The sequence below is a fragment of the Melozone crissalis genome, unplaced genomic scaffold, assembly GCF_028551555.1.
Source record: "Melozone crissalis strain CALT ecotype California unplaced genomic scaffold, PUWL_Pcris_2 ptg000187l_1, whole genome shotgun sequence".
NCBI classification, from domain to species: Eukaryota; Metazoa; Chordata; class Aves; order Passeriformes; family Passerellidae; genus Melozone; species Melozone crissalis.
Window position 1 is genome coordinate 2,133,045 of NW_026535952.1, and position 24,672 is coordinate 2,157,716.

Here is a 24,672-nt window from a genome sequence, read left to right on the forward strand (position 1 = left end):
GCTGCAGTAGGTGGTTGGGTTTGGCTGTTTCAAACAGGATTTAATGTTTCACCTGTAGATGCAGCTCAGCCATGGGTGTTTCCTCATGGATATTCTCTTCTCCTGCTTCCGCTTTCCCTTCCAAATGGGTGTTGTCCATTGAGGATGGAATTGTTGAGGTTTGCAGTGGATATCAGGAAAATAAACCCTTTCACCTTTCAGGGCTCACCTTTTCAGGGTCAAGTTATCACAGCAGGGAAAACAGGGATGGGGTAGGAAAAAGTTCCAGGACCATCATTTTACCCTTGGTGATCAAAGTGTGGTTGGATTAGGGTTTGTCTCTTGTGTGAGCTGGGATATTTAATTTTTTTTTATTATTATTTTTGGTTATTCAGTTTCAGACCAGAGGCCTCCAAAACAAGGGAGCGAAGGGGAGAGCTGGGATTGTTCACCTGCACAGGAGAAGCTTTGGGCTGAGCTCAGGGCGGCCTTGCAGGGCCTGGAGGAGCCCCAGGAAAGCTGGAGAGAGACAATGGCCAGGGGATGCAGGGACAGCACACAGGGAATGGCTGCCAGTGCCAGAGGGCAGGGCTGGGTGGGATCTTGGCAATGAGGAATTGTTCCCTGGCAGGGTGGGCAGGGCTGGCATGGAATTCCATCCCTGCATCCCTGGCAGTGCCCAAGGCCAGGCTGGACACTGGGGACAGTGGGAGGTGTCCCTGCCATGGCAGGGGTGGAACGAAATGATCTTTAAGATCCCTTCCAAAACCCAAACCAGTCTGGGATTCTGTGATTCCATGAAAACCAAAACCATTCTGAACATCCCATTTCACACCTTCCTGCCCGTTTTGCATCCTGGAGCATTTTTGGTGAAACTTTCTCACCAAAGAGAGCACCAAGTGCTTTTTATAAGAACAAACCCCAGCTTGGAATTGCTGAATTCCAAGCAGTATCCCAAAATTTTGCTTTAACTCTCACCAGGAGGAACCACAAGCTGCTCCTCTGCTCATCCAAACCCACTTATTTAAAAAAAAAAAAACCAAAACTAAAATCGACATCTCAGAGCAGTTCTTGGATTGCAAGGGGCAGGCTGCCATGCCACTAAACCACTGTTTATTTGTTGAAGTTTTCAGCTAGAAAAGGATTGAGGGTAATTTTAACTTCCTATTTTAGCAAGTCTCAAAACAGGAGAATAAAACCTTTTGTTCCGATACAAATAAAATAAATAGAAAAAATAATAATAAAAGAATATATAAAGAATAACAAAATTAATAATATCAAGAGTGTAAAAATCAAAATAATAAAACCTTTTGTTCAGATAGAAGGAAAATAAATAGAATAAAGAATAATAAAAAGAATATATCAAGAATAATAAAAAGAATAATATAAAGAATATAAAAATAAAAAGAATAAAACCTTTTGTGTCACGGATACAAATCCACGTTAAGAGTTGAATTCAGAGCCCATAAATTGCTTTAATTGAATTTTTATGCTTCTTTCATATCACAAGGAGGGAGCCACGTCCACCTGTTCCCTTGGAAGTTTTAACCATGGCCAATTCCCAGACCAAAGGGGAACAGGAGGGGAGGAAAAGCTTCCACCACATGGTTTAAGTTGAGAGATTGTTTCATGCCAGAACTGAGTGTAAAATGTCAAAGGATTTGACCTCCATGCATAGAGAAAGGAGATCCTGACCTCAGCTCACCCCTTCCTTTGTGCAGAGGGGAAAATAAGAAACAGGCAGAGCCATGTGAGCTGTGCTGAGGGCGTTAGAGCCTTGAAAAGCATTTATATTTATATTTATATTTATATTTATATTTATATTTATATTGAAAGTTTCTAAAATTTAATTACAAAACTGATATTAGTAGTGTGTAGTTTAATTAGAAGTATGCATTATATAGCTATAATATTTATATTTATATCTATTATATATTTATATTTACATTTTAATCGATTATATATATTCCTATTTCTATTTTTATCAGTTATATATTTCTATTTATATCATTTATATTATATATTTATTGATAATAAATATAAATATATCATATGTATATAATATATGTATTAAGATTGAGTTTCTCCCAACATCAGCCTGGACCAGACACTAAATCCACAATTCTTAATTTTACAGTGGTTAACGTTAACCAGAGTGGGTAATTCCAAAAAAAAAAAATGAACATAAGGTTCCTTCACAGCAGAATTTTTTGAGGGGCCAACAGAAATATTTAAAAATTCAGGCCCAGAAGATTCTTGTGGAGGCATTGATGTGGAGTTAATAAATTGCATAAATAAATGGGGTTAGGAATATCATCCAAAAAGGTGCAATTAAATAATTTATTTTTTTTAATTAGCCCAAAAAATGTTCACAGAATCACAGACCCAAAAAAATGGTTTGGGTTGGAAAAGAACCTTAAAACCAACCAGGGACACCTCCACTGGTCCAGGTTGCTCCATCCAACCTGGCCTTGAAGATTCTTCATTATTTTCCAACTGTTTAGATGTTTTCACTTGGGGATTCATTAATTATTTATTGAAAAAAATAAATTAAACAAGCTGTTTTGTCTAGGGGAAACAAATAATCACTTTAAACTACACCTCTAGTTCTTTTTTAAAGCTTTGATAACCTTAAAATACCTGAGTTGGCTTTTTTTTAAAGCAAATTTTGTAACCTTAGATGTTCAATTTCCCACTTTTATGACCAAATCTAAAATCCCTGGAAACGAGAGGCTGGAATAAAATTGCTGACAGCTCTTGAAGGGAAGAATTAGCCCTGAAAACAAAGCAAGGGACATCATTTCAAGCTCAGCTCTTTGAATTAACACCAAACACGAGGACTGAGGGATTATTTTGTTACGAGCCGGGCTTTTGTCTTCCTCCAGGTGCACCACACTTTGTTTAAGGGACATTTCAAGGTCCTGGCTATCAGGATCCTGGACAAAAAACACAGCCTGGGTTTATCAGGGTTCCCAGGAACCCGTGAAAAGCAGGAGGAGAGTCAAGGGCAGCACTGAAAACAGGAATTACAGCCAGGGAATTACAAGCTTTGTTCCTTCTCTGCCTGGGTCAACCCCCAATTTTTAATATTTTCATTTTTAATTTTGTTTCATAAGCTGTGTGTTAATAGAACCAGAAGAATTTGCAGTGTTTCAGAAGGGAATTGATGGAGTTGTCAGTGTGCCCCCACATTTTGCTGCTGGAAAATGCAATTTTCAGGTGGTTTTGGGCATTGAGGTTGGCATGCTCTCAGCTCCCCAACAGCTCCAGAGGCTCCCAGGATCAGGGAATTCCCAGCTCTTCCCCTTGTGCCACAGGTTAAAAACTGATTCATTCCATTCCCTTTGGACACTCTGCTGTTTCACCCAGCACGTGGTGCTTTCCCAGCAGATCATCGCCTTCCCACTGGATTACAAACCTCTCCATCCCAAAAAACACTCCCTGGAATGTGCAGCCAGTGCTGCCTGAGCTCGGCACTTTTCCTCTCAGCTCTGCTCCTCAGGGCTGGATCCAGCACTTCTGGATGTTCTCTCCACCCCCAGAAGGTTTCCCCACCACGATTCATCCATCCTGATCAGGGAAGATCCCCTTTAATGGATCTCCCTCCATCTCCTATTCCCTGGAATGAGAATTTCCACTGGGATCCTGCTCTGGGTGAGAAGGAAGAGGTGATCTTCCTCCTTCCCACTCCCTTCTGTGCCAGCAGCCACCAAAAACTGAAAAGGAGCTGAAGAAAAGGAGCTGAAGCTACCCCATGGTGGGGACCCAGAGCTCCAGTGCCACAGCCACAGGAAATTCATGGAAGTTGGGATGATTTCCCAAAATATTTGGCCAAGCAGATCTGTGGAGCTGGCAGGGCTCCAAGGGGCTCCATCAAAAAAAGGGAATATTATATTATATTATAATATGATATCTATCTGTTCTATTCTATTCTATTCTATTCTATTCTATTCCATTTTATTCCATTCCATTCAGAGAGAAATATCTTTTTCCTGAGAGTGCAGGAAGGGATTTGCAATTATTGCTCAACAGATGATATTGATATAGAATTCCATCAGAAATTTCCAGAGTTTTCCTTTTCAAGGAGCACTTTTGCAGTGCCATCAGCTGCAGACCCATCCTGGTGTCCATTTGTGGTGTCACCAACCAGTTTCAACCCAGCACACCAGCTGGGTTAGCACACAGAGAACAATTCCTCTGGAATTCTGGCCCATGGAAATCCACTCTGAGGAAAAATCCCTGCATTTTCACACCTCCCTACTACAAATCTAGATATAAACCTCCTGTTTTATGGAATTACAGAATTATTTGGGTTGGAAGGGGCTTAAAAATCATCTCCGTGGCTGCCCCTGGATCCCTGGCAGTGCCCAAGGCCAGGTTGGACAATGGGGCTGGAGCAGCCTGGGACAGTGGGAGGTGTCCCTGCCATGGCAGGGGTGGGATGGGATGAGCTTTAAGTTCCCTTCCAACCCAAACCACTCCATCATTCCAGGATTCCATGACTCCATGATTCTCAACCCTTTCCTCTGTTGTATCTCAGTCTCCAGATGAAAACTCCCTGCAGAGTTTTCTCACTCCTTCCCTGCAAACTCCCAGTTCCCACATGGACCTCCAGGTCCTCAGCACTTCCCCGGGTAAATCCCACCTGTGCTGGAGCCAATATTGCCTTTCCAGCACTGGGATCTGTCCAGCCACAGGTTTGTCCCTCCTTCATTCACAGAATCCCAGAATCCCTGGGTTGGAAGAGACCTTCCAGACCATCGAGTCCAGCCCAGCCCCAACTGAACCCTGGCCCCCAGTGCCACATCCAGGCTCTGTTAAACACACCCAGGCATGGGGACTCCACCCCCTCCCCGGGCAGCCATTCCAGAACTTTCTCACCCTTGCTGCAAAAACCTTTTCCCTGCTCTCCAGCCTGTATTTCCCTTGGTGCAGCTCGAGGCTGTGTGCTCTGGGTGTGTCAGTGCTGCTGCAGACAGAGCCCAGCCCCAGGTGAGCACAGGCCCCTTTCAGGAGCTGTGAGAGTGATGGGGGCAGCGCTGAGTCTCCTTTTCTCCAGGCCGAGCACCCCCAGCTCCCTCAGGGCTTCCTCACAGGGTTTGTGTTGCCAGCCCCTCTCCAGCCTCGTTGGCCCCTCTGGATGTGCTCAGTGTCCCAAGGTCCTTCCTAAATTTGAGGCCATTTCCTCTCCTCCTTTCCCTTGGACACGGCAGCAGAGCCCAACCCCCCTCAGTGCCCTCCTGTCAGGAGTTGTGCAGAGCAATTCACAGAATTCACAGGAGTTACAGAACTCCCAGAATCCCAGAATCCCTGGGTTGGAAGAGACCTCCAAGACCATCGAGTCCAGCCCAGCCCCAGCTGAACCCTGGCCCCCAGTGCCACATCCAGGCTCTGTTAAACACACCCAGGGATGGGGACTCCACCCCCTCCCCGGGCAGCCATTCCAGAACTTTCTCACCCTTGCTGGAAAAACCTTTTCCCTGCTCTCCAGCCTGTATTTCCCTTGGTGCAGCTCCCACATGGGGCAGAATGAGGTGAGGATCCAATTCCTCAATACCTGCCTGTGTTCCCAGCACCATTCCCAGCTCCAGGGCCTCAGTCTTGCTTATGAGCCTCATATCCAGCTTGGAAAATAAAATAAAAAAAGGCTTGAAATTGTTTGGCTTTTCCATCAACTAATGGAAAGAGTTGTGTCATGGTGGTTAATCTGCAAGATTTCCAAGTGTCGATATATTTGAGATACCAATCTTCATATTCCAAACGCCTGGCACTTGCTGAGATTGAAAAAGCAACAAATATGTTCTCAGTCCCCAAGCAACACCTGCACTTCCAGCAATTTTTTCTTCTGCTTTTTTCCCCACGTTTTTTCCACCACACAGAGCATCCTCAAGGATAACTCCAAAAAACAAAAATGAAATCTTGAGTTTCAAGCAGAGAAGTTGAGAGATCTGTATTTTGTTGTATGTTTTGACACTAATTCCATTATTTTCTTAGGAAAACAATTGAGAGTTTGATTTTTTTATAGAGCATTTATGAAAACTCAGGAAGCAGAAAGGTGTTTCAGGAGGATTTTTAAAGATGTCCAAGCACCTAAACCATGGAGCAACCAATCCCAGCTATGGAGCTGCCTTTGGAAAACCCTCTCCCTGATTCTTTAGGCAGCTCAAAAATTGGGCAGCTCATGCCCAGGCACAGTTTTATTTTCATTAATCAGTCCATGTCTTTTACCACGGGAGAGCTGATGGATCCTGAGAGCAGAGCTGGCAGGCAGGGACAAGCATTCCCAGTTCAGTTTTGGACTTGCACAGCGATTCCTTCTGGTTTGTTTGGTTTGATCCCCTTCCACTCCCTGAGCCCTTCTCCGTTAGGTCCTCGGGAAAGTGGAGCTGATCTCTGACCCAGGGCAGGAATTTCCGGCCAGGATTCTCCCAGAGAATTTCCTGGGCTCACTCCTTGCTCCTTTATCTCTCTCACCTGTCCGAGGTGGAGCCTCTCCCTGCTCTTCTCCTCGTTTTTGGGGTAGCATCTTTCAGCTCTACCTCAGGGGACATTTCTGTCTCCTGGAGCTTTTCCTTTTCCATGGAAACACCTCAGCCTGGCTCCCTGCTCTTTCCCAGGGTTAATCTCATCTCATCCTGGAGGTGTTTAAAGTAAATATCTCTGCCTGCCCCAAGGGCAGGTTTAAACGGGGATATTGGGAAGGAATTGTTCCCCATGAGGGTGGGGAGGCCCTGGAATAGAATTCCCAGAGAAGCTGTGGCTGCCCGTGGATCCCTGGAAGTGTCCAAGGCCAGGTTGGAGCAATGTGGGATAGTGGAAGGTGTTGAAACAAAATTATCTTTAAGCTCAATTCCAATCCAGACCATTCCATGATTCTGAAGTTTGGATGGCAAACATTCAGCATTTGAGGTTTTTGTCATGTTTGGGGTTGTTCCCCACTGGCCCTCAAAGCATTTTCTTGGCCGTTGAATGTCCCAGTCATGAGGAAGATTAAAAGCACTGATTGCAAAACCCTGGTAAATCAAATCTGAGTTCTTTAGAGACAAACCCAGTTTCTTTCCACAGCATTCTCCTCTTTAATCCCCTCTTGGCAGAACACGCCAAGGTTTGGATAGCAGAGCTCAAATTACCTTCCGTGGTAAATAAAACAAACAAGAAATAAATAAATAAGGGCTCCTTACCCTAAAAACAAACACCCACTGAAAACAGCTTCTCCGTCACCTGGTGCTGCCCAGCTGCCAGAAGATGCCACTTGGATTTTGTAATTCAGGGTGTTCTTGGCCCTCAGATTCTGAACTGAACATCTCCAAACTTGAGCTGTTGTTGGGGGCCGGGCTCTGCTCGCAGGGAACAGGGACAGAGAGGAAACAGCCTCAAGCTGTGCCAGGGGAGCTTGAGTTGGATAATCAGGAAAAATTTCTTCCTGGAAAAGGCAGTCAGGCCTTGGAAGGGGCTGCCCAGGGAGGTTTGGAGGTGTCCAAGGAAGGTCTGAACATGGCACTCGCTGCTCTGGGCTGGGTGGGCACCAGGCTTGGGGCAAAAGGGCAAGAAGAAGAGGGATTGTTCACCTGCGCAGGAGAAGCTTTGGGCTGAGCTCAGGGTGGCCTTGCAGGGCCTGAAGGAGCCCCAGGAAAGCTGGAGAGAAACAATTTACCAGGGGATGCAGGGACAGCACACAGGGAACGATCTTGGAGGTCTTTTCCAACTTTAATTCTGGGATTTTGGGATTTATCCACATCTTGGGGAGCTCCTTTCAAATCCTCCTCTGCCAGGCCTTTAGCAGGACATGGCATCCAACAGGATCATTCCCTGAGGAACCCACGTGGTGCCAGCGCTCACAGGGCTCCTTTCATGTGGCTGAGTACACACAACACCCTTAGCAAACTCATCCTGAGCTCTCCCTGTGTATTCAGCCTATTATGACCCCAACAAACGGGGATTGTTCACAGCTGAGGAACAATGACCTGGGGAAGTGCACATTAGATAATCAAATTGGCTCCATCTGACCATCCCCAGCCTATTTGTACAGCTCTTCTCTTAAAAGCATTGAAAAACAAAAGGATGTTTAAGAGGGCCGTTAAAGATTCGAGGGTTTGCTCTCAGGTTGGGTTTGATTTCCAGGGTCTGTATCAGAGGTTGCTTTGAGGGGCAAAATGCTCAGTTCAATATCAGGGATTCTGGAAGCTCCCAGGGTTTGGTGCTCAGCTTCAGGAACTTTCAGGGATATTTACTCGGAGAAATGCTGGGAAAGTCTTTGGTCAGGTGCACAAAAATGGGATGGAAATAGAAATAATTAGAAGCAGAAACTGTTGGAGTTGTCATCCTCTGTCAGAAATTGCTTGGATTTGGAAGCTTAAAATCATCCAGTGCCACCCCTGCCATGGCAGGGACACCTCCCACTGTCCCAGGCTGCTCCAGCCCCAGTGTCCAACCTGGCCTTGGGCACTGCCAGGGATCCAGAGGCAGCCACAGCTGCTCTGGGAATTCCATCCCAGCCCTGCCCACCTTCACAGGGAAGAAATTTTTCCTAATATCTGATCTAAACCTGTAATTTTTCAGTGTGGAGCCATTCCCTGTGTGCTGTCCCTGCATCCCCTGGCCATTGTCTCTCTCCAGCTTTCCTGGGGCTCCTCCAGGCCCTGCAAGGCCACCCTGAGCTCAGCCCAAAGCTTCTCCTGTGCAGGTGAACAATCCCACTCCTTCTTGGCCTTTTGCATGTTTATTTATAATTATAAATTATTTAACACATCACTGGGCCAATTTGGGTTCTCTCAGCTTCTTGCAAATTAAATTCAGGTGATCAACACTGAGAAAAACCAATGAAACCAAAATTCCTTTGCATGGCAATAATTCCTGTAAATTGCTGCATCCTCTGGCCCGTAGGAAAGGCAGCCCTGAGTGAAAGGGAACTCTTGATTTTCTTGGGGTGATGATTTGCAGCTGCTTGAGCAAGGGGAGCACCGGTGATGCTTTCAGCTCTCATTGCATAAAGGTGAATTTCATTTTCCAAACAATGCTTCTCATCTTGCAACCTGTGAATAACTGCTCAAAGCACAGGGAATATCCTTTGATATCCTTGAGAGCTACATAAATATGAGCAATTTTCCATGCAAAACCATTGGCAAATTTGACTTCAGGATTAATTAGTTCATGGGGGAGGGAATCCACCAGCAAACAGGAGCTGCTCTGCCACTCAGCATAAAAGTGAGCATGGTGTTAACTTGGACAAAAGTGGGAAAGTGGGAATGGCGGGAAAAGCCCTGGGGGTGCTGTGACAGGGGCTGGACACGAGCCCAGGGGTGCCCAGGGGGACAAGAGGCCCCTGGCAGCTGGGCTGGATGGGGAATTGTGTGTGCAGCAGGAGCAGGGCAGGGATTGTCCCTCTGTGCTGGGGTCCCTCCAGGGCTGGGCCCAGTTCTGCTCCTGCAGGAGAGACCTGGAGGGGCTGGAGCGTGTCCAGGGCAGGGAATGGAGCTGGGAAGGGGCTGCAGAATCCCTGAGGAGCTGGAAGGGGCTGCAGAATCCCTGAGGGAGCTGGAAGGGGCTGAGGCTGGAGCAAAGGGCGCAGCTGGGACTCCTTGGGCTGGGAGGGCTTTTCCATGGAAATGGAAGGAGACATTTCAAGTGAGGGAAACCCATCCCTGGGTGTTTGTGCCAGGCTCTTGTGGTCTCCATCATCCAGCTGGTGAAGGAAAAAAAGGAAGGGAAGGGAAGGGAAGAAGGAAACAAGAGAGAAAGAAGGAGAGAAAGAGAAAGAAAGAAAGAAAGAAAGAAAGAAAGAAAGAAAGAAAGAAAGAAAGAAAGAAAGAAAGAAAGAAAGAAAGAAAGAAAGAAAGAAAGAAAGAAAGAAAGAAAGAAAGAAAGAAAGAAAAGAAAGAAAAGACAAACAGCTGTGCTAATCCCTGTGCTTGTTTGATCATGTTCCGAGCTCCCACACTCCCATGGCAGGGCAGGGTTTTGTTTCAGGAGGGTGGTGCCTACCGAGGGCACGTCCATGTGATTTCTGTATTTGTACATTAAACATTTCCCCAAGATGTAATTCCTTCCCTCCTGCCCTGTGAATAAAGAGACTTTACGAGGCGAGCAGCCTGCAGAAAGCCAGCAGAGAGAGGAGGGCTGTTGGGGCAAGATAGGGCACATGGAAATGTGTCTGAGCTGGCTGCTCCACCCAGCCTCTCATCTTGAGAGAAAAAAAAACAAAAAAAACCCCAAATGTTTCCAAGCAGGCAGCGAGGCCAGGTCTGATGAGCACAGACGGTCTGCAGGCATCTGCCCAAGGAGCTGACGCTTGGCTGGTACATCCTCTTTGATTTATGGTCTGTGTGTGTGTGTGTCTTAAGCCTTAAATTGTTGAGTCTCTGGCTGGCTGCAGTGGGATTACAGGAGGCTGGGGTTGTGTTTGCAGCTCGCAGAGCTGGCGCTGATACCGGGGCTCTTGGCACCCGCTCAACCCCAATCTCACACCTGGCCGAGACAATGAGGGCCTTGTTGCACACATCTCCACCAAGGGCTGTCATCCTGCTGCTGTTTCATCTTGGAAGGAGGAAAAAAAATAAAGGGAGGACTGAGGGAGTGCTGTCTCCTCACCAGGCAGGCTGGGATGGAGCATATCCCTGTTTTCTGTGTGGGAAAATATATCTGAGTTTCTAAATATTTGTTGATGTTTCAGAGGTTCAGAATTGCTAAGGGAGAAGAAGAATTTTAGAGGAATATCTGGGACAGACACCTGAGGGAGAGATGGAGAGAGATGATTTATGAATGGAGTGACAGGGCAAAGGGGAACAGCTTCAGACTGAGAGTAGGTTTAGATTCAATATCAGATATTTACTTTGGTTGTTCATCCTTGCCCTCATGCTCTCTCTTCAGCCACTCTTTGTCCTCCAGTTCTGCAGCACAGATGTCTTAGAGGTGCCTCCTGTGGTAGCTGGAATGGTTGAGAACTTTTCCCTTCCCTTTCTGCTTTGTCATTGCTGGTGCTGAGCTGGTGGCAGAGGGAGGCAGGGGGTGCACACCTGTCCTGGGCAGGTTTTTCCATTTAACCTGTTCCTGAAGGGGAGCTGGGATGGGGCTGAGGGAGCTGGGAAGGGGCTGCAGAATCCCCGAGGGAGCTGGAAGGGGCTGCAGAATCCCTGAGGAGCTGGAAGGGGCTGCAGAATCCCTGAGGAGCTGGAAGGGGCTGAGGCTGGAGCAAAGGAGGCTCAGGGGCCCTTGTGGCTCTGCACAAGGCCCTGCCAGGAGGGCACAGCCGGGGGGGTCGGGCTCTGCTGCCAGGGAACAGGGACAGGAGCAGAGGGAGCGGCCTCAGGCTGGGCCAGGGCAGGCTCAGCTGGGACAGCAGCAGCAATTTGCCCATGGAAAGGGAGCTCAGGCCTTGGCAGGGGCTGCCCAGAGAGCTTTGCAGTGCCCATCCCTGCAGGTGTCCCCTGGAGGTGGCACTGAGTGCTCTGGGCTGGGGACAAGGTGGGCACCAGGCACAGCTGGCACTGGATGATTTTGGAGATCTTTCACAACCTCAGTGATCCTGGGATTCTGTGACTGTGTCATTCTTGCTGCTGCCTCCATTCTTTGCCCCAAAACATCTCCTTGAGCAGAAAAGTAGGGAGGGAAAAATGAGAGGGAGGCACTTCCACCCAGCCAGGTGGAAAAGAGCCCAAATTCCACCAAAACACAACTTTTTGCTCTCCTCGCTTGCCCAGCTGAGGCTGTGCCCTTGCTGGGGTGGTCTCCAGCAGGACCATGAGGTTTGAGCTGTGTGAGGAGCAGCAGAGATGGCAGAGCTCCTGCTGCCCGTGCCTGCACGCCCGTGCTGGAGCCGCAGGAAAAGGCCCCGGGTGAGAAAGGCAGACAGGAGCTCGATGCTGTCTCTGCACAGCTCTCCCAGGCCAGTGGTGGCCACTCTCCAGCTCTGCTGGGCTCTGGGGAGCTCCAGGGGCTCCTCCAGCCTCCACAAACAGCGCTTCTGCCTCGGGGCCCAAATCCTTCCAACATTTCCCGGGTGTTTGTCTGGCTTTGCCTCCTCGTGTCTCAGGCCGGGCTTATCTGGAGCTTCAGGCTGGCTCGGAGAGAGGGGGAGGGTGGGAAGAGCTGCTGGAGTGTTGGAATTGAAATGTAGGGAATTCTCAGGGCTTGTAAACTAGAGTTTAAAATTAAACACGAGATTTGATCTGACTTTAGAAAAGGCTTCCAAATTTATACGCGAAAAGCGAGAGTGTGGATTTAAAGTTCGAAGTAGAGACACAATAAGTAGAAGAAAGTTTAGAGTGTAAGATATAGGAAAATAGTTACAAAAGTAAACCAAATTACATTTATAGTAAATAAAAAATAGTTACAAAAGTAAACAAAAATAAGGAAAGGAAAGGAAAGGAAAGGAAAGGAAAGGAAAGGAAAGGAAAGGAAAGGAAAGGAAAGGAAAAGGGAAGAAGGAAGACTGTATGCTAAGAAAGCTCACACTGTAGCATGAATCCATAAGATGAAATATTCAAAGATTAAGTCAAAAACATAAATATCCTTGCCAGCAGTGTTTTGTTAATCATGAAATCTTTTAAGAGTCTTGTAACTAGAAGTCTTACGACTTTCTAAGCCATGCAGTAAAGATGTGAGCCAAACTCACCCTTCCCATCTATATAGAAGATAAAAAAATAATAAATCATATAATGAAAACAACTCCAAAGTCCCTTCTCAAATTCCTTCCAAAATGCCCATAGTGGAGGATGGGGGGATGAACCCTTTCCTGTTTAATTCCCTGGCTGGAGGTGCCAATGCAGCTCCAAAATCATTTTGGGATCACAGTGGGGAAAAAATGAGTAATGCAGCATCTTAATTGAACCAGATGAAAGAGCTGCACAAATAAACAAAGGGGGGTTTTTTTGGTGTTGTTTTTTTTCTCTGGCGGCCTCAAAATATCAACAACTGCAAAACAACACCAGCAAATGTAGAATTGTGGGTGAATTCTAACTAATTGTTTCCAAATGTTGCTGGTTTTTTTGAAATTTTGTAAATGCAGATGCAAAAAAAAAAAAAAAAAATTTAAATTCAATAATAATAATTCAATTTTTGAGGTTTTTCCATCCTGAGCAAATCCCCAGTATAAACAACAGTAACCTTGGTTTTGTGCCATTGCATTGGGTTTTTACATTAAACATAAAAAATATTTGCTCTTGCCCCTATTTAAATAATATTTGCTTGCATATCAAGATTATGTTTAGCTTTGAGATGGTTTCTGAAATGGGAAAAGTTCCTTTTACTCCGAGTAAAAGATGACTCTCCTTGCCACAGCTGCCCAAAACTGCTCTGCTCAGCACATTGGGGGCAGTTCAGATGTGCTCAGCTGACTTTCTGAAAACTTTTTGATGTTTCAGAGGCTCAGAATTGCTAAGGGAGAACCAGAATTTTACAGGATATTTCGGGGCAGACAGGCTGGTCATGGGGCTGTGTTTAAAAAGAGGTTTTAGCAAGCTGAGCATTTCAAATCCAGAAGTTTTTGGTAGCTAAAGGTCAGGTTTTGGTAGCTAAAAAGGTCAATTTTGAAGTTGTTTAATACAGAAAGTGAAACTGCTATTTATATAAAACATCCAGCATTTCCTGTTCCATAAAAGAAATCTTCCTCAGCCTGGCAAAACAACAGCACTTTGTTGGTTCATACTGGGAATTACTGCATTTCTTCCACACCAGGATATTTTGCAACATCTGACATGTGTTGACACCTCTGTTCTCTACAGGATTACAACTTTCCTTCCACACTGTTATTCCTCACTCCACCCTCTCTGCTCACACCTCCCTGCACACAAACCTGCAGCTGGGAGAGGGATGGGAGGACACAACATTTTGGGAAGCAGGGCAGGGATTGTCCCTCGAGGGCTGTGCCCAGTTCTGGTCCTGCAGGAGAGCCCTGGAGGGGCTGGAGCGTGTCCAGGGCAGGGAACGGAGCTGGGAAGGGGCTGCAGAATCCCTGAGGAGCTGGAAGGGGCTGCAGAATCCCTGAGGGAGCTGGGAAGAGGCTGCAGAATCCCTGAGGAGCTGGGAAGGGGCTGGAGAATCCCTGAGGAGCTGGAAGGGGCTGCAGAATCCCTGAGGAGCTGGAAGGGGCTGAGGCTGGAGCAAAGGAGGCTCAGGGGCCCTTGTGGCTCTGCACAAGGCCCTGCCAGGAGGGCACAGCCAGGGGGGTCGGGCTCTGCTGCCAGGGAACAGGGACAGGAGCAGAGGGAGCGGCCTCAGGCTGGGCCAGGGCAGGCTCAGCTGGGACAGCAGCAGCAATTTGCCCATGGAAAGGGAGCTCAGGCCTTGGCAGGGGCTGCCCAGGGAGCTTTGCAGTGCCCATCCCTGCAGGTGTGCCCTGGAGGTGGCACTGAGTGCTCTGGGCTGGGCACAAGGTGCCCATGGGGCGCAGCTGGCACTCCATGGGCGGGGAGGGCTTTTCCTGCCTCAAGGATTTGGGGATTCTGTCTGGTTTTCCCACATTTTCCACAGGAAAAGCTCCAGGAGAAGGAGCAGGGACATGTCCAGGGCTTGGGACATGAGCAGCTGCCCCCAGGTCCCGTCCCAGCATCACTGACAGGTGAATCCCCTTTCTGGGGCAGCCTGGGGCAGAGTCTGTGTCCAGAGCATTTCTGGCTGATCCCTGAGCATTCCCAGCCCTCTGCCTACTTCTTCAGGGCCATCACCTTTGGCACCTTGCTTTGGAAGGACACTGAAGGGATTCTCTGTGGGTTGATTTGATTTTCTCCTTGTCACCTTCAGAAACACCAGAGAGAAGCACTTGGACCTGCTCCCTTCCCCGTCAGCTTTAGAACTTGTTATGAGAAGGGGCAGCACCCAGGGACGGCTGGGGCTGGGCCAGGAGGGATTTAGGTTGTGTTTCAGGGCAAGGTTCTTGCCCAGAGGGTGCTGGCACTGCCCAGGCTGCCCAGGGAATGGGCACGGCCTCGAGGCTGCCACAGCTCCAGGAGCCTTTGGCCAGCGCTGCCAGGGATGCCCAGGCTGGGCTTGGTGGGCTCTGGGCAGGGCAGGGCTGGGATTGATGATCTCGGTGGGTTTATTCCCACCCAGGATATTCCATCATTCCATGAAATCCAGAAGGACATTTCCTTTAGTCCCAGTGTGTGTCTCTCATCCCACAGCTGTGAGTGTGGAGATGAGTCCTGGCCTTCCTCCCATCCTTCCCCCCTGGGCTGGGCCCCTCAGCTCCAGCGTGGCTCGGGGACAGGTCCTGCTGTCACCTCCCGTGGCCATGGCTTGGGTGGAAGGGGCTGCTGAGGGGTTTTGGAGAGGAAGCAAAGCATCCCTTTGGGATTCGAAATGGATTTCTGACAAGGCTCTGAGCTGGGGCTTTCAGCACAAACTTCTGGGCTTGACTCGTTTCCCACCTGGGTTCTGCAGATCTCAAATCAGCCTGTGAGAATTTTGGGGAGCAGATCCCTTAGGAGAGCTTCCAACAAGTCTGGTTTCGTTTAGGACCATAAGCAGTTCCTCAGTCGCCTTTCCAAACCCAATCTGTGCGTGGTGCTCGGGCAGGCTGGCTGTACAAACAGATGTTCACGTGGAGAAGACCTCACCTCCCTTGTAAATCAAAGCTGCACTCTGGAGAGAGCTTTCATGCAGCAGCATTTCTCTCAAGGTGACCTCAGCTGTTCAAGAATGAAGGTTGCATTTGAAATGTCACTTATTTCCTCAGTCTAATGAGCCAGGGTGTCTTTAGATCATCAGAGATCTGCTCATTACCAGAAGTTGTTTTTAACCCTGATCTGTGATGGGATTTAAAAGAATCCAAGCAGATTTTTGTCTGCCATCCTGAACAAGGGTTTGGGGGGTGACTCGGTGCCCCTGGATGAATTCTCCTTTATTAGTTTCTAGGCTTTCTTCTGAGCACTTGGGATGGCACCATGAAAGTGGAAATGGCTGTCATCTTCAAAGGCCTCTTTTGTACTGACAAAACTTCACCTTACCCGCTCCTATTAATAATCTATTGCCATCCTAATTAGTTCACATCAAGGTCAGTGTTTGGTGGGGGATAAAATGACTGTAAGCTCCAGAGAGCAAGTTTTTCTTCCACTGCTTTCATGCTGGAAAAGAGGAGGGAGCAGTGAAAGTGGAAAAGAAGAGGTTGATGAGGACTTTTTGTTTATCTTTAGGCTAAAGGACTTGGATATGGAATAATTAGTTCAGAGCATCAGGAGCAACCTGTGAGACCCCTGAGGCCACGTTGTGTTCACCCATTGATCCCCCAGTGAGCTGCAGAAACTCCTTCATTCCATTCTCCTTTTCTTCAAGGCCTTGATTTTTCCAGAGGGAACAACACATCCAAAGGGATTCCAGCCTCGGATTTGTGTGAAATGCAGACCCAGAGCTGGGAATGTTTTACTGTGACAGGAATTGGGACAGCCCAGAGCAGCTGGGGCTGCCCCTGGATCCCTGGCAGTGCCCAAGGCCTGGTTGGACATTTGGGTTGGAGCACCCTGGGGTAGATGAAGGTGTCCCTGCCCATGGATCTGGCTGATCTTTAATGTCCCTCCCACCCCAAACCATTCCATGGTAGAAATTCTGTATGAAAGCAAAGTCGCCTCTTTTCCAATACATACTTCCATTTATTTTATTTTTTTTTTTAATTTTGAACTAAGCTTATGAATCTCTGAATTCTAACAGATAGAGGATTTCATGAAGGAAAGACAGTAATTCTTGGTTTCAAGGCCTTTTGCCATGGCAGGGATGGGATGGGATGAGTTTTAGGGTTTGGGGCTGAGCTCCAGGGCATCAGGACACCCTCACAGGAGCAGCAGGGTCGGGTCCAGCCCATGGCTGTGGAAGCTTTGCCCAGGAGAGGAAGGTGCAGCTTTGGCACAATCTATTTATGAGAAGGATTTAAAGCTCTCAGAGTGTCCAAAGGAGGGACATGAGGATGATGAAGGGTCTGGAGGGGCCGCGTGAGGAGAGATTGTGTGAATTTGGATTGTCCAGCTGGAGCAGGGGGGGCTGAGGTCAGACTTCACTGGGATTGCAGTTTGTCCCAAGGGACAGCTCCAATCTCTGCTCCGGCACAGGGACAGCACCAGGGAGGGGCTGGAGCTGGGCCTGGAGGGATTTGGGTTGGGTTTCAGGGCAAGGTTCTTGCCCAGAGGGTGCTGGCACTGCCCAGGGAATGGGCACGGCCCCGAGGCTGCCACAGCTCCAGGGGCCTTTGGGATGCCCAGGCTGGGATTTTAGGGGGTCTGGGCAGGGCAGGGCTGGCACTGGGGGATCCCTGAGGGTTTATTCCCACTCAGGATATTCCATCATTCCATGATTTAAGCACATGTCTGCAAGCAGTGACTCAGCGGCACTTCCAGCTGCTGGCTCAGGGAATATCTCTCCATTTCCTTTAGTCCTGCTTGACCCCATGACAGAGAAACTTCTGAGGTCTGTCCAGGCTGGGATTTCATTTCAGCGAGCTGCAGCCATGTGTGCATTGTGTGTCTGTGTCTGACACAGTCATCACAGGGTATCTGTGCCATCCATCGAGGAGAAAAGCAGCTGTTCCCGGGCTGTGATTCACCCTCCTGGCTCGGCTGGGATGTCTCCCTTAGGGTGAAACAACTTGAACCCCACAAGTGTCTGCTCTGCCCTGCTGGCAGCAAAGTCTGCAGTCTAGACAGGCAGCTCCGAGGTCGGCACCTCCGCAGTGGAGCTCTCAGGTGGGCTGGGCCAGCAGAGACGGCTTCATTTCACTTTATTCACCATTTACAGCTCGTGTTCAGGCTGTGCTCCCAGGGCATCGTTATAGCAATGTGCCCTCTGTTGACAGAGTGATAAAACTATTTTTTGTCTCCTTAAAAAGAAAAAAAAAAACCCAGAAGTTTCTCTCCTCGATCTGGTGAAAAGACATCTCGTAGCCCTGGGGGACTTCACCTCAAACTTAAGGACAGCAAATTGGACAGGAGCCAAAAAGTCCCACCTGAGCAATTTCCTAGAAAAAGAAGAGAACAAAAAAACCAATGGCTTTTGTGAGGTGTTTTACCGGGGCAGGAGGGCCTCTTGCACCTAGCTCAGTTTTTCTCTGTAAAGAGTTTTGTTATTTTGCCTTTTATTAAAACTTTTCTGTTTCCAACACTGCCACAGAAGCCATCCTGCTGATTTTATGCCTTCTAAGGTAGCTGAGCTACCTTGGGTGTGACATAAATCTCCAAGAACTTACGAGACCTGGCTCGAGGAGTCCAATACATCACAGAATTTCCCGTGCCGGGCTCATTTCCCTGAGCGCTGCCCCCACCTGAGCCCGGCACGGGAATGGAGCGGCACGAAGCTGATAAATCACCCCGAGCTGCGCTTGTGGGTGAGCTCTGCCCGCAGGGGTGACACCAGGTGATTCCCACGTGCTGTGACTCAGCTGAAGCCGAGCCTTGCCCTTCCCGTGCTCCAGCTCCAACCAGGATTGCAGCAATTCCTGGGGGGCAGCAGGAATTCATCACCTGGGAGCCATTCCTGGGGCTGGGGCGGCTCAGGGACAGCAGTGAGTGGCACCTGGAGCAGCTGGAGGCACAGGAGGTGCCACCTGGCAGGGTTTGGCACCTGGGCAGCTCCCACAGGTGATTCCCCTGCAGATCTGAGGGGATCTTGAATCCCCCTGGAGCAGCTGAAGGCACAGGAGGGCGCAGGTGGCACAGGAGGTGCCACCTGGCAGGGTTTGGCCTGTGGGAGCTCCCACAGGTGATTCCCCTGCAGATCCGAGGGGATCCCGAATCCCCCTGGAGCAGCTGGAGGCACAGGTGACACAGGAGGTGTCACCTGGCAGGGTTTGGCAGCTGAGGGCACAGGAGGTGTCACCTGGCAGGGTTTGGCACCCGGGGCAGCTCCCACAGGTGATTCCCCCGCCGATTGCAGAGGTTGCGTTTCTCCCTGCGGATTTCTGGGCACAACAAGGGACAGCAGTGCCCGCTCCAGGAGGTGCCACCCCCTTGTGCCCGTGCAGGGACCCTGTGCCCTCCCGCACATGGGCGCGGGTGTCACCTGCCAGGAGGGCACGGGGGTGGCACCAGCTGTCCCCGTTGTCCCTGTGCCGCGTCCCTGCAGTCCCGCTGTCCGTCTGGGCTTCGGGACACACTCAGATAGGGCAGGACACGGCAGCGACACCGAGTCTGACTCCTCCGGCAGCCGGGCAAGGTCAAGGCTGAATTCTTGAATTCTTCTTTTTTCATTCCTCGCCGGAGCGGGGAGGGAAGAGGAGGATGGGGGTGGGACGGAGTCTCCTGTTGAACAAATACCTGCAGCTCTCGGGCTGACTCACACCTGCGAGACAAAGAACAATGAATGCATCCTTAATTGGCTGAACTCGCCTTTCCGAGCCGGGCTGTCAGCGCTGCTGTGCCCAGGAGGAGGAGGAGGAGGAGGAGGAGGAGAGGGATGGTTTGTGTTTCACCGAGCAGTTTTTAGTTTGTGTACGGACCTGCTGGGGCAGCAGCCGCGCTGCGATTGTGAAATCCCGCTCCTCACGCTGGCTGCGCTTCCTGCTGCTGGCACTCGTAGAAGGTTTTTAGGGGACCCCTCAGAATGCTGCTGGTTTCTTTGGGGTGCAAAGCTCTGAGCAGCTCCTCCAGGCAGCATTAAACTCGAGGGATAAACATTATCTATATAAACATCCCCAGTTGCTTTCTCCTGCTGCCCTCAATCATCTCCAAATATCTCGCTGTCACTGCAGCATCAACTTCCTTGTCACGGATGTGAGGAGACTGAAGGAAAGTTTTTTAAAACACCCATTGGGATGCACTCCTTTGGTTTTCCTCCTTCCCTGGCAGCTCATTCTAAAGAAAAGCTGGCGAAAAAATCTTCACCAGCACAGCTGGAACAGCCTCAGCCGCCTCGTTTGGAAGGTTTGTGCTCGGGGCTGATGTTTGGCTGATCAACCTCAGGAGGTGAGAAAACTCCCTCATCCCTCATCCCAAAAGTTTCTTAGAGTCCCCAAACCCCCTCCAGCCTTCTCAAAACTCCAGGAACAGTGAAATAAAACGAAAGCAAGCACTGAGGCTGGGAGGTGCCTGCCTAAGATCCCTCTCCAGGGAACAGCCGGGGGTTTGGGAGCCTGTCCCACCCCGCGTGTGTCACCGTCACTGCCAGCCAGAAGGGCTCCTGTCACCTGCCGGCAGCCTCGCGGGGGCTTCGGGGACAGCAGGGATGGAGCTCTTACCCTGTAAATTCCCCCGGACAGGAGAAACCCCCGGCAAACCCTCCCTGCGGAGCGCGGGGGGGATCCGCGCTGTGCCCCCGGTGCCACAGGCTGGCACCGCCAGGGCACCGAACCCGCGGGGGCAACAAGGAGCCGCTGGTGGAATTTTACAGTTGGCTCGGTAATTTTCCAGCGCCGAGAATGCCAGCCTTGTGCGGCCGCTGCCCTGCCCGGGATGGACTTTTGGAAAGTCCCCCTTATTGATGCTCATGACTAATGGCTTCGGCTGCCGGCAGCGCCACACCTCGCTCGCCGCGCTGGGATTTGCTGCGTCCCCAGGGAGGCAGCGAGAGGGCGATTGACTCATTTTGGATGCCTGGCTTCTGAGGGAGAGGAGCTCCGAGTCATTCCGCATCATTTCCCGGTTTTTTTGTGCTTCCCACCGCTCCACCTGGAGCTGCTGGGGCAGGGAAAGGAGCGGGAAGAGAGGCAGAGACAGGAGCGAGGTGATGGCAAAAGCAGGGGAGGAGGAAAGGCCAAACTGGATTTATTTTTTTTTTTTTTAAAGCAGCTTTTGGCATCTTTCTGCCGAGCTTAAAAGTACACGTAGTATTTCTGTGCTCACAGGTCATTTCCTCGATTGGGCAAGACACCTCTGTGAATGAACAAGCCCAGTCAAGAGCGTTCCTTGCCTCGCACTCCGAGGGAAGAAGGCAAAGTGACACCACAAAAAAAAAAGTTTCCCTTTGGAAAGATTAGCAAATGTAATGCAAATTAGATCTACATATTTATATTTTATATATTTTTATTATTATATATAATATATATAATTTATATTATATATATTTTATATATTATATAAAATATGTATAATATATATTATATATATTTTTATTTTTATATTTTATATTTTATTGTATTTATTAGACAGGGAAAGAGCCGGGAAAGGGGGACAAATGCCGTCCCCAGAAAAGCCTTTAGGGCAGTTCGGGAGCCGGCTCTCCTCCCGTGTGCCCCCAGGGTGGCACCCCCGGGCTGTTCCCAGCTGCCACCCAGCCCGTGCCCGCTCCAGGCCGGATCTGCGGAGCCGCTTTCGGGCTTTGCTGCGTGTGAGGGACAGAAATTTGTGCAGCTGCCGAGAGGAAAGCCTGGCAGCGGCGGCAGCGGCGCTTTCGCAACCGCTGTGGCCGTGCCGGGATGGGGCGGGGGATTTATGGGACGGAAATAGAGGTGATGATGATGATGATGAAGGGTTCAGCGCTCGGGGCTGCCCGCACCGCCTCTGGGCAGAAATCACCTGGAGGAGGGGGCTGGGGCAGGGAACCGCAGGGGGAGAGGGCAGGGGGGGTCTGGGAGGCAGGGAGGGAGGGGGGAATGAGAGACAGTGAGGGAATGAGAGGAGGATGGAGGTGGGAATGAGAGGAGGATGAAGGCAGGAATAAGAGGAGGATGAAGGCAGCAGTGAGAGGAGGATGAAGGGAATGAGAGGAGGATGAGAGGAGGATGAAGGCAGGAATGAGACGGGGATGAAGGTGGCAGTGAGAGGGGGATGAAGGGAATGAGAGGAGGATGAAGGTGCCAGTGAGAGGGAATGAGGGAATAAGAGGAGGATGAAGGTGGGAATGAGACGAGCATGAAGGTGGGAATGAGAGGAGGATGAAGGCAGGAATGAGAGGAGGATGAAGGCAGGAATGAGAGGAGGATGAAGGTGGCAGTGAGAAGAGGATGAAGGTGGCAGTGAGAGGGAATGAGGGAATAAGAGGAGGTTGAAGGTGGGAATGAGATGAGCATGAAGGTGGGAATGAGAGGAGGATAAAGACAGCAGTGAGAGGGAGATGAAGGCGGCAGTGAGAGGGGGATGAAGGCGGCAGTGAGAGGAGGATGAAGGCGGCAGTGAGAGGGGGATGAAGGCGGCAGTGAGAGGGGGATGAAAGCAGCAGTCAGACCCGTTCCGAGCTGTGCCTGCCCCGCTCCACAGCCTGACTCCCGCCCTGCCCCCGCTGCTTCCCGCAGCTGCCGGGCCCGCAGGATCTGCCGGGATCCGGGCTGGGAGCAGCAGCAGCAGCAGCAGCGGGAGCAGCAGCAGTGTGTGACCTGCGGGTGACAAAAACGAGAGCAGCTCCCGGTACTGAAGTGATTTCAGCGTTCATTGCAATAAAAGAAAGGCCCAAAGCAGGGGACCCATGGGCTGAGCAGGAGCGTTCTGTGGAGGATGCTGCAAGGCCTGCAGTGATGGCCCTGATGGTCCAGGGGAACCCCACAGATTCAGTGGTCAGAATCCCCTTTTTTATCCTGTTTTTTGTCCCTCTGGATTGGTTTCTGTTTGGATCCTTCCTTTGCATGAAGGTTTTAGGCCTTGATTGGCCATTACAGCTCTGTCCAGGCTGGCTCCTGGTGCCCTTTACTGAGGTGTGTGACGGTACCTTGAGTACCTTATTACTGCCCTTTTAACCCCTTTTACAGTAACCAAAATAACAGTAGATGTTAAAAACGAGAGCAGGCTCCTGGTACTAGAGTGATTTCAGCGTTTATTGCAATAAAAGAAAGGCCCAAAGCCAAGGGGCCCAGGCCGAGCAGGAGCGTTCCCTCGAGGATGCTGCAAGGCCTGCAGTGGTGTCCCAGATGGAGCTGCACATATTCCCTGGCTCAGAAGCTCCTTTTTGTCCTGCTTTTTGTCCCTTTGGATTAGTCTCTGTTTGGATCCTTCATTTGGATGAAGGTTTTAGGCCTTGATTGGCCATTACAGCTCTGTCCAGGCTGGCTCATGGTGGACTTTACTGAGGTGTGTGATGGTACCTTGAGTACCTTATTTCTCATAACTACCCTTTAACCCCTTTTACAGTCACTAAACTAACAGTACATGTTAAAAACGAGAGCAGGCTCCCTGTACTGAAATTATTTCAGCATTTATTACAATAAAAAGAAAGTCTGAAGTCAGGAGGTCCAGGCCAAGCAGGAGCGTTCCCTCGAGGATGCTGCAAGGCCTGCAGTGGTGTCCCAGATGGAGCTGCACACCTTCCCTGGCTCAGAAGCTCCTTTTTATCCTGTTTTTTGTCCCTTTGGATTAGTCTCTTTTTGGATCCTTCATTTGGATGAAGGTTTTAGGCCTTGATTGGCCATTACAGCTCTGTCCAGGCTGGCTGTGGTGCACTTTACTGAGGTGTGTGATGGTACCTTGAGTACCTTATTTCTCATAACTACCCTTTAACCCCTTTTACAGTCACTAAACTAACAGTACATGTTAAAAACGAGAGCAGGCTCCCTGTACTGAAATTATTTCAGCATTTATTACAATAAAAAGAAAGGTCTGAAGTCAGGAGGTCCAGGCCAAGCAGGAGTGTTCCCTCGAGGATGCTGCAAGGCCTGCAGTGGTGTCCCAGATGGAGCTGCACACCTCCCCTGGGTCAGAAGCTCCTTTTTGTCCTGTTTTTTGTCCCTCTGGATTGGTTTCTGTTTGGATCCTTTATTTGCATGAAGGTTTAAGGTGATTTAATTGATTGGCCATTGCAGCTCTGTCCAGGCTGGCTGTGGTGCACTTTACTGAGGTGTGTGATGGTACCTTGAGTACCTGATTTCTTATAACTACCCTTTAACCCCTTTTACAATATAATAACCAAACTAACAGTACATGCTTAACAATCTATCAGCTATTTTACAACAGTTTCTGACCTATTTTTGACACGGGGACACACGGAGCTCTCCCTGCAATCCAGAATCACAGCAGGGCTCAGCCACATCCTCACCTCCCTGGCAGCCCCCGGTGCTCCAGGATCTGTCACCTGCTTTGGGTGTGGAGCTTTTAACGAGGCGTTTTCTGGTCAGGATGTAAAGATCTTGTGGAGGTTTCCCTTTAGCCAGCCTGGTGTGGTTGGTTTGTTTGTTATACTGAAATAGGGAGGGGGTTTTGGCTGTGGCCTCAAGGAAAAATCTGACCTGGGGTTTTATGAATCACCCACTGAAAATTGCTGATTTGTGGCTTCCTAGGGCTGGCAGAATAACAGCGTTCTTGGAGGGATCCTTTCATTTTTCCAAGAGAAGTTGTGGATTCCATCCCTGGATCCCTGGCAGTGCCCAAGGCCAGGTTGGACACTGGGGCTGGAGCAGCCTGGGACAGTGGGAGGTGTCCCTGCCATGGCAGGGGTGGCACTGGGTGGCCTTTAAGGTCCTTCCCAACCCAATCCAGTCTGGGATTCTGGGATTCCACGAGCTGTGCCTTGCATTGTGCCCCCTCCAAAACAGAATCATGTGGAATTACCGTCCCAGGACTTCCCGTTTCTATGTCCCACTGATTTCTACATCCTCTGTGCTTTGGGGCAGTTTTCAGTGTCCTGTGAGAGCTCAGGAGCTGTTCTGTGCTTTTGGCAGAGGCCTTCACCCTTCATCTTGAGGTGTGAAGGAATTTCTCACAATCCCAGAATGGTTTGGGATGGAAGGGACCTTAAATCCCCTCTTTGCACCCCCTGCCCCGAGCACGACACCATTCAGTGGATCAGGTTACTCTGCATTCTGTCCTGGGCTGTCAGGAACAGCTTTGGAGCCAAACTCTGCTCTGTGTCACACCCAGG

General features: G+C 49.6%; 1 protein-coding gene and 1 long non-coding RNA gene across 5 annotated transcripts in view; both read left to right on the forward strand.

Annotated features, from left to right (window-relative positions):
• The window catches only part of LOC128948978 (uncharacterized), a 517,990-nt gene that overhangs the window by 358,627 nt on the left and 134,691 nt on the right, over positions 1-24,672 (forward strand). The window lies entirely within an intron of this gene.
• RUNX1 (RUNX family transcription factor 1) overlaps positions 1-24,672 on the forward strand; it is a 90,465-nt gene that overhangs the window by 54,159 nt on the left and 11,634 nt on the right. The window lies entirely within an intron of this gene.